The 14,525-nt window shown below is 37.7% G+C and overlaps 1 long non-coding RNA gene across 2 annotated transcripts in view; it reads right to left on the reverse strand.

Moving 5' to 3' along the window:
• Positions 1-14,525, reverse strand: part of LOC114486529 (uncharacterized) — a 74,292-nt gene that overhangs the window by 11,891 nt on the left and 47,876 nt on the right. For both annotated transcript variants that reach the window (XR_008617802.1, XR_003680390.1), the window contains exon 4: positions 4,297-4,396. This is a non-coding gene — a long non-coding RNA (uncharacterized lncRNA). The remainder of the gene's footprint in view (positions 1-4,296; positions 4,397-14,525) is intronic.

The raw sequence follows: 14,525 nt of genomic DNA on the forward strand, positions 1-14,525 counted from the left end.
TATTTATTTATTTATTTATTTAGGCTGTGTTGGGTCTTCGTTTCTGTGTGAGGGCTTTCTCTAGTTGCAGCGAGCGGGGGCCCCTCTTCATCGCGGTGGTGCGTGGGCCTCTCACTATTTTGGCCTCTCTTGTTGCGGAGCACAGGCTCCAGACGCGCAGGCTCAGTACTTGTGGCTCACGGGCCCAGCTGCTCTATGGCATGTGGGATCTTCCCAGACCAGGGCTCGAACCCGTGTCCCCTGCACTGGCAGGCAGATTCTCAACCACTGCGCCACCAGGGAAGCCCTGAAACCCATATTTTTAATGAAGTTTGTACCAATGGCTCTTCCACCCTGTGTGGCACATCACTGGCAAAGAAAATTCTGCCAAGAAATATGCCCAAGGGTACTGTACCATTGACAGGGAAATCATTGACTTAATTTTGGACAGAATTCACAAGTTGGCCAATAACTTCAGAGTTCTTTAAAAAAAAAATCTTGGTTTTCCACATCTTTGTTGGAGAAACAGATTCTGGGTTTACCTCCTACTTAGGGAAAGTCTGTTAAATGAGGCAAGAAGTACAAGTTCACATTCTCCATTTTCCTAGACCCTATAGCTGTAACCAAATTCTGAGTTCCTATAACTCTATCCTCACTATGCATACCACCCTGGCACTGAGATTGTGCCCTTCTAGTAGAAATCGGTAGGTAGGTAGATAGACAGACAGATAGATAATAAGCAATTTGGGGTCTATTCAAGTAGACACTGAAACCATAAAACTAGAGGTGACCATAAGAAAGAAAAAAATAGAAGAAAAAAATTTATATATTGAAAATATGATAACTGACATTTAAAATTTCAGCAGAAGGAAAAGAAGACAAACATAGGTGAAGACAAAATTACTGTTCTCTAAGACAGAGCAGAGGAGATCTCTCAGAATACCTAAACTAGGGTGTGTAAGACCCTATAATGTAAGGGCATTGAATTTTGCCTGTTTCCTATTGTATTCACAGAGCCTAGAGCTCAGTATTCACTTAGGATGTCTCCAATAAGTATTTATTGATATATTAATCAATTAATGAATAATTATAAAGCAAAAAGGCAAAAATGATGTAAATTAGTAAGGTAAGGAGACAGGGAGAATCAATACAGGAAGGAAAATATCTGAGAACTCTAGAAAAGAGGACATAAAATGGGAGGAAGAGAAAATTTTTTAAAACTATGTATTTCCTGAGCTGAAGAAAAGTATAATCTCCAGAATGAAAGCATCTGCTTTATGCAAAAACATGAATGAAAAGTTAATCCACATGGTTACAAATCCTAGTACAATTTCAACATAAAAATGAAAATAATATACTTAAATTATTTAGAAAATAAGTTTAGGTTACCTACAAAGGAAAAAGAATATGGTATCAAGCTTCTCATTAACCATATAGAAGGCGAGGAGACAACAGAACAATGCCTTTAGAATTTCTGAGGGAAATTAGTTTGAAGTTGGAATTCCATATCCAGTCAAAATAACAATCAAACTTAAAGATAAATTAAAAGCACTTTCAGACCTTCAGGATTAAGAATGATTACCTGCTTGCAGGCATCTTATAAAAACTTGAGTTTTGGGCTTCCCTGGTGGCGCAGTGGTTGGGAGTCCGCCTGTCGATGCAGGGGACACGGGTTCGTGCCCCGGTCCGGGAAGATCCCACATGCCGCGGAGCGGCTGGGCCCGTGAGCCATGGCCGCTGAGCCTGCGCGTCCGGAGCCTGTGCTCCGCAACGGGAGAGGCCACAGCAGTGAGAGGCCCGCGTACCAAAAAAAAAAAAAAAACAAACAAACTTGAGTTTATATTACAGAAAAGTAAAAAAAAAATCAAGAAAGTGTAGCACATTTGGATTCACTGAAATTATGCAATGTAATCTCTGTGTAATCTGTTCAAATGAGAACAGGAAGTCAGAGAATTCTATTAACAATTTCCTTAAGAAGACGGATTCCATTCAACATCTGTATTATTAAGATCTTGAATGTTTTTACCAATATGACTAAACTCATGGGGATGTTTTGTTGCAAGTAATAAGAAATACAATTAGGAACTCTTTGGAGAACAAAAAGCTGAATAAGAAACTCATAGACTACATATTGAACACTAAAATATAACATGATTTTGAGCATTAAGAATTTGGAATGTTCTCTTTTGTTTGGCAGTTTCAATTACGTAGGATTACATCTACTTTACAACGGGTCCCCTTACAGTACTTTGATTGAAATAATATTTATTTGTTTTTAATATTGTTATGCATAATACTCATCTCATTTACATAATATTACTATTTTATGAGGTTGATTTGTGTTCAGTTTTTAAACAAACCATTAGTGAAAACACAGACAATAACATAAAACTTGAAAAAATGAAACAGAATATAAGTTGGCAAAAATCAAACAATGGTATGTCTGACAGAATTTAGGAAATGGAAAGGGCAAGGAGAATTAAAGAAAAACGTTAAGTACACCACTTTCTTTATCTTGTGTAAAGTGAGGTCAATAAGTACTCAGAAATTACATGAATGAAGAAACATTTGTGGAAGAATATTATTTCAAGTCATAAATCTAATAGAATAATCATAAATAATATAAATAATAACAATTGGGCACTAGAAAGGTGAAAAGTGGGAGCTAGTGTGATGATCTAATCTCAATATATACTGTCTAAAGTTGATAAATGAAGAAATAGAAATAACATATAATTATGGAGCCAGTGATAGCCACAGATGAGCTGAAAACAAAAATTCTTTAGGGACTTCCCTGGTGGCGAAGTGGTTAAGAATCCACCTGCCAATGCAGAGGACACGGGTTCAAGCCTTGGTCCGGGAAGATCCCACATGCCGTGGAGCAACTGAGCCCGTGCACTACAGCTACTGAACCTGTGCTCTAGAGTCTGCGAGCCACAACTATTGAGCCCACGTGCCACAACTACTAAAGCCCGCACGCCCTAGAGCCCATGCTCCGCAACAGAAGCCACCACAATGAGAAGCCTGCGCACAGCAATGAAGACCCAATATAGCCAAAAATAAATAAATTTTTAAAAAATTCTTTAAAGTGGTTACAACTGCAGATTGTAGCTAGAAGTGAGGACGGAGGAAGGAAGTTTCATTTTTAAAATTTCCTTCTCAATTATCTTTAGAGATAGAGATAGAGAGATGGAGAAATCCAGATATAGAAGTTCCTCTTACTGTTTTCTTTCTGCAAGAAGACAATGATTTCTCTTAAAGTTATCTTCACACCCACAACACCACTTCTTCTCTATTGATCAAATTAATTAGAATAGCAACTCCTCTTAGTTATTATTATAATTATTATCCTATCCTTTATTTAATAGCATTCTGAAAACCTTTTATGCACATTCTCTCCATTAATCTACCATTCTATTCTCAGCTATTATCCTCATTCTATATTTGGTGAAACTTTGTTTCAGATCAGTTAAATAATTTCCTCCAATCATTCAACTTTTCAAAAAATGTGTGTGTCAGAAACAGTGACAGGAACAGGGGAGCCAATGGTTGTGGACACATAGTCAAGTGGGAGTGGCCAACATTAATCACACAAATAAATATACAATTAAGAATGGAGATAAGTGATCCAGAGGAAAGCAACGTGGTTTCATGAATCGGTTTCACGAATCCACTTAATCTGCTTTAAATGGGATAAGAGGAAGTTCAAAAGGCAAAGAAAGGAGAGTTGGTTTAGAGAGAAAATAGCTTGGGCAATGGTCCTGAGAGACAAGCATTGTCTAGTAAATAAACTACAGCTGCAGTGGCTGGAGCAAACAGCACGAGGACGGCAGTACTGGCAGAAATGATTAGAGGAGTAGGCTGAGCCAGACTGCAGGATCTGTAGGCCATGTTAAAGACTGCCATTTTTATCCTAAGGACAATAAGAAGTGATTAAAGGACAAGGAGATATAATAGGATCAGATTTGCATCCTAAAATAAAGATTCTGGCTACAGTGTGGAGAAGCCAGAATTTGGAGGGCTGGGGTTTCTGTGCAGATATTGTCTCCAAACCCAGTGCTCTTTCCACTAGAACTAACTTTGAAGAGGTATCTTTCTACTGAATAAATCACTTACTGAAATATTTTTCTTTTAGCACAACTTTCAGAAAATTTTGAAGAGTTGAATACCATTATCATTGTTAAATACTACCCAGAATGTTACCTTGAAAATAGAAGAAATGAATAAATGCTGGGTGAATAAAGGAACATATTGCTTCTATGTAACTTTTAAAATCACTATGCGAAAAGATGCCACCCATATATCTCTTTGACTTACATTTCCCTTCTGTAGACTATCAGTTATTTCTCTTTGCTCCTCTCCTCTCCCAAATAGGGAAGATGTGTCTTGGATATTGCCAACAGTAGTGAAGAGATTTCTGTAAAGTACAGAAGAACGATTCAGAAAGAAGGGAGGGAGAAGAAAGGGACTCAATTCTCAAATACTCATTTAATCTAAGGGTTTACGTGATTGAAAAGTATTCCATGATCTCTGCAATGGGGTGATGAGGTGAAAGAAAGAAATAAAATACTAGGGGTGTGAGGATGTAATAACTAGTGAGCATGGAATGAAATAGATAACTAAGTTAAACAAAGACATGTAAGAAGATACACAAAGGCACATACAAGGCTCATACAGACAATAAAACATGCCAACAAGTATGCACCTGTATGCATGGCCACAGATATTTGCACAAACCTGCACATTACAGTAGCCCTACCAGCAGTCAGAATACAGCCATTACACACATGAAAACAGCCAGGCACCTAGCTGGGTGCAAAAGCACGCTGGTATTCCCTACAAACATTCCTGTGTGTATCTGTGTGCGAGGGTGTTTCAGGTGACTATCAATACCCACAGCAAAACTCAGAACATGTGCAAATGACAGAAGGCAGCAGGGTGTTTTTCTACTTAGAATGTACTGAAATCCCATCTTCAAATGAAATAGCTTTTGTCTTGTTAGTCCCTGATTCATCATGTTACATGTGATTCATTTACATGGAATATCACATTTAGATACTGTTTAATCATTTCAGGAAAAGACCTCAACACATTAATTTGGTGGGAAAATATTTAGGAAGCACCTTACGTGAATATTCTTATACTTGCTTCTCAGCTGATGGTGTCTTGAACACCCCCACACACACTTTTAGTTAACAATGTGCCAGAAACTATTATCCTTGTTTCTACCTTCCCACACATAATTGTATTCCTTTTTCCCCTAAGCTTGTTTTTCAGGGTGTAAAAAGGTTGGAACATAATGTCTATTTCTATTACCTTTGAAGACTAAGCTAATAAGATATACTTCCAGCTGAGAAAGTATATTTTAGAAGTTGGTGTTCATTGTTCATAATAATGAAATGAAGAAGACTGGATCACTTGAAATGGATTTCCTTAAAGAAATTCTTTTTAACAAAGGAAAATTCTTGTACACATCAGCATGTAGGAATCTTTCAGCAAAGGAAGCAGTCATACATTTACCAAAGACTTTGACTTTTTCAGGATATTTAATGAAATATTAATAGTATATAAAATTGAGACATATTTTGATTTTTATACACACAAGACTAAATCACGAGTTTAAAATGTTAACTAAATTAACAAATTCTCTATGAACAGGACTCCTATAAACAGTAAGCCCAGATTTGGATGGAATGAAGTCTTTCAGTACTGAGCCTGTGATGGCAGGACCTGACAAAAGAAGAGGTAGAAGCTTCTAGTGCAGGTCGCCAAAGTTCATCTCAGGGACCACACATCTCCCAAAGCAACAAGATCCCCTTGCCTGGGAAACCAAGAAACTACAACAACAGAAAGGCTTCCTGATTGTTTTTACCCGCATAACACTCTCTATGTACTTTATCCTTGGGGGTGGAGTAGTTATTGAAAGTAGCTATGTCAATTAGAACTTTCTGATGGTGAAGAAAAACACCAACTCTGATTTACCTAAGAAGAAAGTTCTGAAAGAACTGAACATCCAGGATGTGAAAAGAGCAGGAACCAGGGAAGCAACAGAAATTTCTAGACAATCTTCCCATGTATTCAATGGATGATTTAGACAGATGATCTTTTGAATCTGTGTATTTCCATGCAGGAATAAAATTGTTGGAAGTGATACCTGGTTGTCCTTGGGTATGTCACCTTCCCACTTTTGTAAACCTAAGCAGAGGTGAGTCAAGGGGTAGGTTACTGTGGAATCCAGAAGAGCCATCTCCCCAGACAAAGGGAGGAGACTTACCAAAACAGGCTGGAGAAGGAAACAAGCTGTGCCCATGTGACTGTGGTATCCAGCCTCCAAAAGGTCCCCTAATAAACCTCATACCTTATACAGTTTACTGCATTTTGATCAGGGCTGATCTCTGAGACCAGAAGTCTTTGCAACGAAAGTAAAGAAGATTTTTTACTTTCAAGCCAAGGCAATAGAAGTCATTGGAACTTTTTCACTAGTCTCCAAGATTTTTTTACTCTAGACAAATCCAGCTCCATGCCGTGAGGACACTCAAGTGGCCCTGTGGAGAGCCCCACGTGAAGAGGGACTGAACCCTCCTCCCTTTAACAGTCTCGGCAGCCATGGGAAGAAACCACTGTGGAAATGGATACTCCAGGTCCTGTCCAGGCTTCAGATGACCTCTACCCCAGCCAACATCTGACTACAACCTTATAAAAGGGTCTGAACCAGAGCCTGCGCAGCCAAACAGTTCCAAATTCCTGACCCACAGAAATGGTGAGAGATAATAAACAATTATTGTTCTTTTAAGCCACTAGGATTGTGGTAATTTGTTAGGCAGCAATAGACAACTAACAGAGTGACATATAGCCACTAAGGAACAACATAAATTTGAGAGGTTTATGAATAAGTCAAACCAGCAGGAAACAGAGCACAGACTTACTTAATCACAAGTCCTTATTAATTACCTATAAAATAAAAAATAATTACCTATAAAAGGTGAGGCAATATTTTGTAATAATTAATGGTATGGGCTTTGAAACTAGACTGCCTAGATTAGTATCCTAACTACTCTACTATGGGAGTTTCAGCAAATTACTTACCTCTGGGAGATAATAGCATTTTCTCTCATTTACAGAATAGGGCTGAGAAAAATGATACTTAACTCAAAGGTTACATGTGAAGATTATATGACATGATTCCAAAAAACACTTAGAACTTTGGGTAGCAAGCATATAATACTTGTGTAATATGTAATATATAATATGTATATATCATAAAAATACACACACACACATATATATACACATATATCTATACAGGCATTGACATACATCTATATACTCATTTAATCCTGATAACCTTATGAAATAGGTACTATTATATTTGCCATTTTACAGATGAGGAAACTAAAGCACAGCTAGTAAAGTGTAAAGCCGTGCTTCAAATCCAGACAGTTTATTAGCAGAGTTTGCCCTCTTAACTATCATGATATCGAATCCTCTAATTAATTAGGACATGCTCCATAAATGCTTGATAATATTGATAAATCATGCTAGTTGATATTGGAAATAATACATCCATCATCTTTTTTTTTTTCTTAAGAAGGTTACCTTTTAGATGAGAAAATAAGATTAACAGAAAATCAAAAATTTGTTAGGAGTATTTTGCTTTACGGAAAATTAATGTTTCATTAAGGAGAATGAGAGTAGCATCGACATATATACACTACCAAATATAAAATAGCTAGCTAGTGGGAAGCAGCACCATAGCACAGGGAGATCAGCTCGGTGCTTTGTGACCACCTAGAGGGGTGGGATAGGGAGGGTGGGAGGGAGGCTTAAGAGAGAGGATATGGGGATGTATGTATGTATATGGCTGATTCACTTTGTTGTGCGACAGAGGCTAGCACAGTATTGTGAAGCAATTATACTCCAATAAAGATATATTTTTTAAAAGAAGATTAATTAGACTATTTAAAAAATTCAAATAAAAAAAGGAGAAGTAAGTTAATATTTATAAAGTGATCTCCAAAAACTGGTAATGGGACAATGCTCCACATAAACATGTTCTTGATGGGATATTTAAGTGTGTTTTGGAGTTTCAACCTTTCCCTCGCTGTCAGGTTGTTAGCAGCATTTCTCATTGTTTTCCCTGTACAGTCTCAGAAGTCTCCTCAACCTGCCCCTGATTGTTCTCATAATTTGCTTTCCATTGAGAAAAGAAATAACCAAGCATAACAGGTTGAAGAGTGTACTCAGAAATTCCTGTCTTCCCAGAACCTCAGAATGTAACCTTATTTGGTAATAAGATCTTTGCAGTTAAGGTAAAATGAGGTCACACTGGATTAGGGCAGTCCCTAAATCCAATGACTGGTGACCTTATAAGAGGAGAAAACCAGAGATATATATAGAGGCACACAGAAGAACATGTAAAGACAGAGGCAAAGATTGGAGCAGTGCAGCTATAAACCAAGGAATGCCAGATATTGCTGGGAGCCACCAGACACTAGGAAGAAACAAGAAAGGATTTTTCACTGGAACCTTCACAGGGAGCATGGCACCACCAACACCATGATTTCAGACTCCTAGTCTCCAGACTGAGAGGATAAATTTCTGTTATTTTAAGTCACCAAATTAAGTGGTAATTTATTAATGCTGTCCTAGGAAATGAATATACCAACTTCATATAAATTGTGTTAAAAAGGCTCATTAAAATGCAGGCAGGTACTTACATCTCTCAATGTGGGTTAAAAAACCCTTCCTAGGGAAAACTTGCGTGTCTGGGGGCTTTGAAAATATTTCAGGAGCTGCAGAACCTCAGTTTATTACGGGCTCCAAGTCAGAAGCAAGAGATTGGAATTATTAAGTTGTAAGGAGAGCAAGGAGACCTGGAAACCAAGGATCCCTGCCTTGACTGGTAATAACATAACTAGTCCCTGAGATTTCTTAAATTCTGGGGGAAAATAACTGTATGATTCCACCTGAGAATCTCATCACTTGAACCAAATACAGGTGATAATCTAAGGTCAGAAGCACAGCAGAGAGAATAGATTGGCCCCAGCTGGAGTCTCCAAGCATCATGCGCCACATGAGTCAAAGGTCCACAGAACCACTCTTTTCACTGGTGAATCGTGTTTATCAGCAACGGCAGGTTAGACTACAGAAGTTAGAGGTGTGCTTTTGTTAACTAAAGAGAAAAGGACACTTCACAATTGATATACTTGGAACAAGCTGTGTCCTATATCTTATTCTTTGTACCTCACTGCTTATTATTAGAAATTTACAAAGAGGAGTAGCAAAGTAGCAAGGAAGTCATTCCTATGGAATTTGGATATAACTTGACTTCTTTTTATAAAAGAAGGTTTTTTAATAAAAAAACTAATATTTCTTGCTTCCTGAAATTCTTCAATTGGCTTTTGATGATTCACAGAATCTCAGTGTAGCATGAGAACAATAGACTTTTGAATTTATTCCCCAGAATTTAAGCAGAGAAAATCTGAGGAAGATGGCTATTATGCAAATGATATGATAGATGAAAAGTGCTGGGAATATAGTATAAGTACACGCTAAAAATTAGTTCCTCCTACAGTTACCCTAAAACCTCTTCTTCTTTATAATTTCTTTTTTTTTTTTTTTTTTGCTGCTGTGCAGCTTATGGGATCTTAGTTCACTAACCAGGGACCAGGGATTGAACCCGGGTACTCAGCACTGAAAGAGCGGAGCCCTAAACAATGGACTGACAGGGAATTCCCTTTTTTCTTTTAGTGTAACAATCAGAGAAAGATTGCCTTGGCAATTCTAAAGTCTCACAATTACATATTAAAAAAAATTCCTAAGTTCTTGTCCATTTCCCTTTGAACTGTGATTAGTGGTACTAATTCTAACAAGTAAGATATAACACATCATATGCTTTAAGGCAATTAGGTGTTCCCTCACTTTACCTTTCTGAAAAAAATAAAGCCTCACCCCTTTAGAATTTCTTCAGGGCTTATTGTTTTTTGTATTCTCCACTAGAAGCACTTTAAATTTTTCACATTTTATATGAGGGCTCAAAAGGAAAAAAGAGGGGACTTCCCTGGTGGCACAGTGGTTAAGAATCTGCCTGCCAATGCAGGGGGCACGGTTCGAGCCCTGGTCTAGGAAGATCCCACGTGCCGAGGAGCAGTTAAGCCGGTGTGCCACAACTACTGAAGCCCTCACACCTAGAGCCCGTGCTCGGCAACAAGAGAAGACGGCGCACCGCAAGGAAGAGTAGCCCCCGCCCGCCGCAACTAGAGAAAGCCCGCACGCAGCAACGAAGACCCAACGCAGCCAAAAATATTTAAATAAATAAATAAATTTATTTTAAAAGAAAAAAGAAAAAGGAAACCTACACTGATAGTGATATATCTATCAAAGAGACACAAGAGTTGCTTAAAGAAGCTCCCAAAGGCCAAAGCTGGAACAATTTGAATGAAATAAAGTAGTATTGGATTATAACCCAACATATAAAATAAATACTTCTGAGTTCATGCTGATATAAATGGGGAAGAAGAGACAAATCTCCCATGCAGAAGAATTTCAAATAATTTAGGTAGATACTGTGTCCTCAAGGAGGTGGATTATAACTCCCCAGTCCCGAAGTGTAGGCTGCAATAGTGACTTCCTTTCAACGAAGACAGTATGGAAAGACGGAAAAAAGTAACTTAGCAGCAGAGAAACCTGACAAACAGTATCTAGCCAAGGTTAACATTAACCACAGCAAACATTCTGATAGCATGTACCTTAGATATGATGTGATGAGAATGGCATTTTACCTCTGTGGTCTTCCTCCCCAAAATGCATAATCTCAATCTAAGCATGAGAAAAAGATAAGCCTAACTCAAATTGAGGGATATCCTACAAAATACGTGACCAGTACTTCCAAAACTGTCAAGGTCATTGAAAGCAAGAAGAGTCTAAGAAACTGTTACAGTCTAGTGAAGCCTAAAGAGACATGACAACTAAATGCTATCATGTGGTTTTGGACAGAATCCTGGCACAGAAATAAATATTAATGTAAGATATGAATAACAAAGGAAACCAGATGCGAGGTATATGGGAACTTTATGTATTATCTTTGCAATTTTTTTGTAAATCTAAAACTACTCTAAAATTTTTTTATTTAACTATATATAGATATATTCTTGGTTTCCATTCCTGGTTTCCTAGTTATTGCTAGCTAGCTTCCTCAGGAAGCTCTGGCTCAGCACCGAATTAAACCTCACAAAATCCTTACGAGATAGATTCTATTAGTATAGCATTTATACAGATAAAATAACAAAACCGGAAAAGTTTAAATAGCTTACCAAAGACCTGCCCAAAAAGTGGCAGAGCTGGAACTGGAAATCAGACAGCCAACTTCTAGAACTTATCATCTTAACCGCTATTCCATACTATTCTATAATATGACAGTATATAAAGAAAATATAAAATAATCTATACATATGTTTTTAGAATTGATATATTATTTTAGAAAAGTTAATTATTATAAATTCAACATGGAATAATCTATTGTTTTTCCATAAATTCCCACAATAAATTATTAGAAAATAAAAATGCTAATGAACATACTATTTACAGAACATCAAAATTATGAAATATATTGATAGCAAATCTAATAGCAGATGTGTAAGACCTATACATACAAAACAATAAAATAGTATTGAGAGAAATTAAAGAAGACCTAGATAAATGTAGAGATTATCATGTTTACTCATGGGAAGACTTGATATTATGAGGATTTCAATTCTCCTCAAACTGCCAAAGAATCAACACAATTACAATGGAGTAGGCGTTTGTGAGTGTAACTTTATAAATTACTCTAAAATTTAAATTTAATGCAATGGTCTTAGAATAGTCAAGATACTATCCAAGATAGAAGGGGAAAGATTTGCTTTAACACATGATGTTAAGATTTATTTTAAAAGCAACATTTAATTAAAACAGTGCGATATTAATGCCAGGATATACCAACAGACAACTGGAGTGATTTAAAAACAGCCCAGTAAGGGGTCCATGAACATATGGACATTTAATTCAAAATAATGGTAGCATTGTAGAACAATGTAGGAAAGGTAGACTTTTCAATAAACGACCCTGAAACAATTGGATAAAATATGGGAAAAAACCAAAATGTGCCTCTACCTCACATCATATATAAACTCTGGTGATCCAGAGTTTGGTAATTGGTGGTGGACATGATTTCCTGGTTGTTCATTTTGCATTTTAGAATAATTCACTGAGCTGTATAGTTTTGTTTTTTGTAGTCTTGAACAAAATATATTTTAAATATAAAGATGCAAATTATTTTTTCATTTAAATATATTTTATTTCATGTATTTAAAAGTTTTATAAGAATAAGTCATCCTTGGGACTTCCCTGGTAGCGCAGGGGTTAAGAATCTGCCTGCCAATGCAGAGGACATGGGGTCGAGCCCTGGTCCGGGAAGATCCCACATGCCGCGGAGCAAATAAGCCCGTGCACCACAACTACTGAGCCTGCACTCTGGAGCCCACGAGCCACAACTACTGAGCCCGTGTGCTACAACTACTGAAGCTGAGTGCCTAGAGCTTGTGCTCCACAACAAGAGAAGCCAAAAAAAAAAAAAAAGAATAAGTCATCCTTACAATGTTGTTATTTTTTCATTCCTAACTGTCACAGACCACAGAACATGAGACCCTTAGGATCCCACCCCTAGATATACCGAACTTGTAAAATATTTAGTTAAGATGAAAGTAAAATAGAATTTTATACTAGAAAAAAGATACATTTACCAAGGATGACCAAAACTTTCATTACAAATTGCACACGGTTTCCAATAAAGTCTTCCTGAAGAAGACAAGGCTATAATCACTCTCAGTGCTACAGAGTGTCCCCATTGTGCAATTCGACAGGATGGTAATTAACATGGTCAAAACTATAACTGTCAAGCATGAAAGCAATGCTGAGTGTGTTTCTGACCCAGCTGCTATCAGCACGGGGTAGAAGAAGGGAAAACCTTGCCAAGGAATCAATCACTTTCATCAAAACTGAGCTAACCCTGAGCAGTAGTTCAATAGTTTTATAAGAACAAATACAACCTCAACAAATTGCTGCCTAGAAAATTAATACAGAGGGCTCTATTCCGTTTTTCACCTATGGTTTATGTGCATGTGTTCTAAATGCCTGCCAAGAAAGTAGCATTAAGGTGTTTTAGGAAAAAGAGGTGAATGGCATTTTTCTGAACACACAAAGGAATATATCAACCGTCAAAACTAGTTACAATCAGGACCACCCCTTTATTTGTTAAACTTTTTTTTATTAAATAAGACTTCTCATTTCTAGAAATTAAGAATGAATGTTACTGCAACACCAAGTGGGTAGTAGTGGGTCATAAATATGAGAGAAGAAATAAGATGCCAGAATTCTCTGGCAGAATTGTAAATGTAGACTAAGAAGACTAGCCAAGAAATTGACTGGATTGGGTCATCTTGGGTCACCTACTGTTACCCAATGGCTGACTCTACAGTGTGCAGGGCCCCAAGCAAACAAACAAACAAAAAAAACACACAAAACAAAACAAGTTTTTGCAGCACCCCCTTTCAATATAAACAATTTGATTAAAAATACATCACAAAAATCCATGGATCTCTGAAAGACAGGAAGCAGGACTGGATACAAGAAGAATTTTAACTACAACGCAGGCCTGAGAAAGTCTTGTCCAACTTGGTGGGGAGCTCGAGAAGGAGTATTGGCTCCCACAGGGTTCTATGGCAGGCCAAAATGCCCAGGCCTTAGATAGCTCACTTATTCAGTCACTAGTTGTGAGCTTCCCTGCAAAGTGTGTGACCTAGAGGGGGACAACTACATTATGACAAAGAACAAGAGAGTTAACATATACGTGGAGCATAACTATGCAGATAAAGGTTAGAGTAATCTGGTCTAGAAAATCACTACTGCTGCCAGGGTGGCTGTGATTAGAGCTACTATTTACTTGAGCTTGCACTAATGCACAGTCACCCTACAGTATCCATGTAGTTTCTGCAGTGGCTAAACTGATGAATTAATAGGAGTACCACCACCCCTTCATCTTTTAGATCCTAAATCTCTATCCTCCTCCATCCATGCTCCATCTCCTGTGATGTACTATTGTTTTTGATTTACTATCTTGGCTGGGGAGGGGGCATTTCATTTGGCCATTAACCCATATACCATAGACCCAATATATGATAGTGTCAACTGCCAAGTATGTCAATTCCAGTTATATAGTCAGGGAATGGATGAGTGACCATGAGTTGAGTTTGGACCCCTCATAAGCCAGACCTTGATTAGCATTCCATTTTTTACCTGGTCCCATATTTCCCCACTCTAACAGGGGGCCATGGTGACAGAGTATCAAGGTCAACTCAGACCCTATATCAAGGAGTTCTCAAATGCCTGGGTATGCCCCTTTACCTTGTATGTCACTGTGTGAGTCCATGGCCATAGGTAATACTGAAGAACTGGAGGAATAAGTATAGCAGGTATTTGAATTGTGTTGCAGCATACTTCCCCCTGGAGGT

This window comes from Physeter macrocephalus, chromosome 7 (genome assembly GCF_002837175.3).
Source record: "Physeter macrocephalus isolate SW-GA chromosome 7, ASM283717v5, whole genome shotgun sequence".
Lineage (NCBI taxonomy): Eukaryota > Metazoa > Chordata > Mammalia > Artiodactyla > Physeteridae > Physeter > Physeter macrocephalus.